Source organism: Octodon degus, unplaced genomic scaffold, assembly GCF_000260255.1.
Source record: "Octodon degus isolate 3935 unplaced genomic scaffold, OctDeg1.0 scaffold00184, whole genome shotgun sequence".
Classification (NCBI taxonomy): domain Eukaryota; kingdom Metazoa; phylum Chordata; class Mammalia; order Rodentia; family Octodontidae; genus Octodon; species Octodon degus.
Window position 1 is genome coordinate 1,799,623 of NW_004524760.1, and position 5,882 is coordinate 1,805,504.

Here is a 5,882-nt window from a genome sequence, read left to right on the forward strand (position 1 = left end):
AGCAACAGTGCAGAGTGATTACAGAAAAGCTTCTCTAGTATGATAACAAGTGACTTGTTTCCTCATAGGATGTTCAGTGTCCCAAAACTGCCTTACAACTGGCATTTTGGAGTTGTTTGAGATGATAAGAGCTTCCCTCCACTTAGGAGTGTCCCCAAAGCCTGCCCTATGTCGAAGAATTCTGGTGAGTTACACTCAGGCTTATAAATCACTTCAGAACCTTTAGTACTATAGGGCATGCTAGAAACAGGACAATATGTTGGGGTAGTCTAGACTTCTGTGTGCTCATCTACAGATCAAATTTATACAAATGTGATTTTAATTAAAGCTAGGGAACTTATGAAAACAAGGATCAAGATAATCAAATTGCCTTCAACCAATTGTGAAGTAAACTACTTCTTTCTGGAAATTAGCATGTGTCTTAGCTTGTTTTCTGTTGCGATCATAAAAGACCACAGTCTGAGTAACTTATAGAGGAAAGAAATTTATTTTGGCTGATAGTTCTTTTTTTTTTTTTTTTTTTAGTTTATTGTATAATTTTTATTTTATTTTATTTCTACACTTTTATTGATAAACAGATAGCAATGAGACAGTTTCAAATCAAATCGGAAGTACAGTTTCAACAAATAATACACTGCATATATTCTTCTTAGTGGTTAATTGCTGTACAAGATGCGGACTTGGGATCCTATTTACAAACACCATTAGAACAAATCATTCTATTCATTAAGACAATGCAACTATATATCTACCCCAACCACTTTGAATACACAGATACAGAATGGACATTCATCGGTGTACCCCATTTTTCCTAAGTTCCGTTATTGAATATTATAGGTGTGTAAACTCAGCAAAATATTCTAAAAGAGTCCAGTAGCCCATAATAGCATTGGGTCTTCTGTTTAACTGGCAATGTCAGAAATTATTGACCTGAGTCCCCCACAGCTTAACTTTACAGCATGGCTTTATTTCTTATATTTCGTCTTCATACTTTTCTACTGGATGGTTAAGACCAAGGTAAAGCAGGACAAGAGTTGTAGCTTTTTGGTCTGAGAAGGTCAATGAAATGCCCTCAGGATTTGTCCTGAGATCCTGTACCTCAGATTGTAGAACCTTTATCAGTGCAGCCATGTGGATGAGTCACGGCCAGTGCTTGGCCAATGTGCTCTCTGTGAAAGCCTGAGAGAGTGTCTTCTCCTCATGTGACTCTCCTTAGGCCCACTCTATGTCATCGATCACTTTCCTCTTTGGCCGCATAATCTTCTTGATCAGAAAATTTGGGACACTACCGAGGTACATGATGTTACAGCACAAGTGGCTGATAGTTCTTGAGGTTGTGAAGTCCAAGATCAAGACACCAGTGTCTGGTTAGCATCTGATTGGCATTTTATGAGGGTTTCTCACTGCATCATACTGGTGGAGGGCAGGAGAAATGAGAAGGGAAGCAAGAGAGCTCCAAGGAAGCCATATTTGCTGCTGTAACAACTTGTTCTCATGATAATTTTTAAATTAATTTTAATAAGAAAGAAATAGCATTGAGAAAGTTTCAAAACAGGTTAGTAGGTGTCTCAGTTACTCTTCTCTCGTTGCTGGGAAAAATACCTGACATCCAAACTGAAGGAAGGAAAAGTTTATTTAACTCACAGTTACTAGAAGTTTCAGTCCATGCTCAGCTGGCTCCAAGGCAGAGCAGCACATGGCAGAGAGCAACATTTCATGGTGGTGGCAAAGAGCAAGAACAAGCAAGGAAGAGGTAGCAGCAGCTCAAGCCCCTAGCTTCTCTTCCCTCCTTACATTGAAATGCAAATTACCTGCCCCAGGACAGGTGCAGCATCTACACCCACAGTTATCAATCACAAACTCCAGTAGCCACCCCAAGGTTGCATGAGGCTTTGGAGGGACACCTATACACAAACCATAACAGTAGGATAGTTACAATAATTAATACATTGCATATTGTTTTAGTAGTAATTATTCACAGCGCAAGATACAGACATGATCTCTTGTCTAAACAATATTAGTACAAATCTTTCTTCTCATTGAACTAAGAGAAAGTAGCTGCTGTATATCTATCCTATATCTATTGTATTTTGTATGTACATTTTTTTTCACTACAAAATGATCTTTCACTTATATCCCTCTTTTTTGTTTTATTTTGTCAGAGATGGGTGTTCCATTGTGCTCTCATGATAATTAACCCACAAGAACTACAAGAACTCATTTATGGAAGAACAGAATTAATCCCTGCATAAGGATGGAGCCTCCACAAACATTACTAAGTGGAAACAATTTATGTAGAAATTGATTCCTCTTTATCTTAATCACTTTTCTACTTGGTAGGACAAAATACTCAATACCCACAAGCTAAAGGAAGAAAGATCTATTTTGGCTCAGAGTCTGTAGAGGCTTCAGTAGGTAGTTGGCTGGTTTTAAGGCAGGTTGGTATGGCAGAGAAGGGTTTTCTCAGCATGATACTGGGGAAGTAGAAGGTGATGAAGAGTAAGCTGAGGAGATAACCCTTACCAAACAACAACCCTAGTATCCACCTCACCCAACTGTTCCGAACAGAAACTCCACTCTCATCCTCTGTAATCTAATCACCTTCTAAAAGCCCTACCTATGAGTTCAGGAGGTTTTTGGAGGACATCTAGCTATAAACCATAACACCTATCAATACTGTTAAACTGGGGGCTCAATTTCAACATGCGTTGGTGGAACAAAACACATCTAAACCATTGCAACACAGCTCAAGGCAAGACACTTTGTACTCTTGCAGGACAGCCAAAGCCATGCTCACCATGCCCAGAAAAGCAAAGTAGATTTGAAAACCTTAGAAAGATTAAAGTAGGAGTCTATATTATAGCACTGAACTTATGCTTTAAAAAACATGAGATGCATTCTGCTTCTAAAGATTAGAGTTTGTGCTCAAAATATACTTGAGGCATAAAGTCCAACCATGGTAAGTCTGCCAATATTATGGCCTTTTAAACTGAAAATGTGAAATGAAAAATGTTGAAATTATTTATGACTATAGCTAGACATTTGGAAGGCTTTACTTCATGTCTTGATAAATCATCCTAACACTGAACAGCATTTGTGTTCAACTCAGAGCTAGAATTAATAGAGTAATGTCATCCAAAAAGTGTATATTACTAATTCTTAATAGCAAGGCATTATTTTCCCTGACAGAGCCATTTAATATCCTGGAAGAATAATGTATTAGGAAATAAGTGCTACTGCTCTATGGAACTTCTATAAAGGGCCACTTACATAAAAAACACTCACCTTTCTCTTTCTATTATCTATTTCTACTTTGTTCTTTGGAGTTGCCACTTTTTGTCCAAAGCAATGGATCAAAAAGATATTGTAAGTATCTACTTTGTGCCTACTGGTACAGGAACATTTACTCATTAAATGCCCATTAAATTGATTTGATAATAGGAGATTTGGGGACATTCTCAAGCCTCTATTAAGAAAGACAACTGTCTGAGGTGTCTTAGTTTGGGTTCTCCCCAATCAGACCATGAGACAAGAATTTAGGTGAGAATAATTTATGTAGAAATTGGTGCCAGGAAGAACTAAGGGAGACTTTGGGATATGCAATAAGGACAGGAGAAATGTCAATTAAGTGAATGATCACTTTACCTCTGACGATCCATTCTGTTGAGACTGCTATGAGAGACTTTGTGAAACCATCGCGAATTTCTTAGCTCTTGCCCTTATCTGTTGAGTGTTGCTTCTGTCAGCTAAGATCCCTGTGCAGAGGTGTGATGGTTGCCAGTGGCCAGAGAAGGTCCTTATGTAGACATACACCATAAGATTATGGGTTGACAAGGAGACTTATGTTTTGTGTCTAGTTGTCCCCCCAAAGCCTCATGTGGTCATAGAGGTCGTTTTTGGAGGTGACTGAACCTAGAGTGTGCTATTTTTTTTTTTTTTTTTGTATTTTAGAGAAGTGTCTACAAGGTGTTCAGGGACTCACTACTAGATCAGACTAGTAGTGATCTGCCTGTTTACAGTCTCCCAAGAGCTGGGATTGCAGGCACATGTCACCATGCCCAGTCTCAATTGCCATCTCAGTGCTCCCCAGGGTGGGGCTGGCACAGCAGGCCTGGGGATAAAACCCCTGGCCCCTGAGACTGCTAAAGTGTGCTATTGATTTGTGGTCCAATGCTATCTGGCATTTCAGCCTAAGATTCTCCACGTATACAACTGAAATCAGTTAAAAGGCATGGCCTAATAGACTCCAGGGTTAGGTACTTTTTACAGGCATGAAACTTTATCTTGTACACTGAAGTCATCATACGTACAGGGCAAAGTTGAAGCTTTTGAATTTGTGTTTATTCTTCATTTAACTTTTAAAACACTACTATAATTGAATATTGAAACAAAAACAATAGCAAGTAGTGAGTATATAATGATGTTAGTCCTTTGTGCACTCACTACCGCACTCTACATGCCAGCAGTGAGCATTATTCTCTAGCCTCATTAAAAGGCCTGACACTGAACACCACCTCTGGGATGATGGTCGTCATCCTCATAGCTTTCTCCATTATAACGGTACTGTCTTTCCTGATTTGGATCAAAATCCACCAGTTCTACTTCCTTACTCTCAGGTAAGAGTTTTTCCAGCAATGAGAGTTTATCAGGAGAGAGAAATTCATTTTCAGAAAAGTTTACCTAAATTCAATGATTAGATGATCCTTTTCATGTGGTCTACGATAAACTCCAATTTATCATACACCTTCATTTAGCACACACTTGATGTCTCCATGCTTGACCATTTGACCTGGATGAGAGGTGATGACTATCTTTCGGTTGTCGACAGTGGATATTGGCTTTTGGAAGCCATACAGTGCTTCAACTAGCTGTACATCCATCCACACACGTGAAAGATCTTCTCCTCATTGAGTAAAAACAGCATGGTCCTTCTGATCTAATACAATGATAATATCTCCTGGCTCCAGTCCTGGTTCTTAGTCTCCTTCACCAAGGAATGGTATCTTCAGGCTGTCTTTCATGCCTTTATCAATATGAAATTCTAGAATCTTCTTTTCTCTATCTTCTTTCCTTTGCAGTTCTTACATCTGTCTTTAGAGGTGATGTGTTCTCCATGGCCCTGGCACTCCATGCACACACACTGAATTTGCTGAACCATTCCAGGTCCTATCTGATGAATTCTTATTTACATTCCAGTGCCTCAGCCATTGGGACAGCATTCCAAAGCTCCTTTCTTACCACCTTGGCCTTCACATTTGTCACAAATCACATTCTTTTGAAGATCCAGTTTCCTTGTGGCACCATTATATAAATCTTCTAAGATAATTGAGAGCTGATGCACTGCATTTTTATCTCTCCTTTCTCTCTGCATCCTTCCTCCTCCTCCAAAACACATATCAAAGATATCCATGGGGAAGCCAAAACTGCTACCTGCTCTACGCTCCTTAATTGCCTGTTCTCCTCCTTTGTCATATAATTCCCTTTTCTTGACATCAGAGAGAACTTCATAAGCTAGAGAAATCTGTTTAAACTTTTCACCTTCATTTGGATTCTTATCAGGATGGTACTTCAAAGCCAGTTTCCTATAATTTTTTTTAGTTCTTCTTGGGTGGCATTAGGTTTAACCCCCAAAACATCATAATATGTCATTTCTTTCACCATTTTCTACAGGCAGTGAGTGGGCTGGGCCGTGGTGGGGTAGGCAGGAAGGAGTGTGTAGCTATGTGCAGGTCAAGTAGCCACTGCTCCTCCACCTCTCAGCGCATTCTGGGAAGTTCCCATAATGGGTTCGTTAGACTTGAACAAATCACTTAATTTCTCTGTGCCTCTATTTCTTCATTTGTGAGAATAATAATAATAATAATAATTAATAATAATAATAA

General features: G+C 39.1%; 1 pseudogene; it reads right to left on the minus strand.

Moving 5' to 3' along the window:
- Window positions 1-4,488: 4,488 nt before the first annotated feature.
- Window positions 4,489-5,661, minus strand: LOC105743894 (annotated as a pseudogene).
- Window positions 5,662-5,882: the final 221 nt, after the last annotated feature.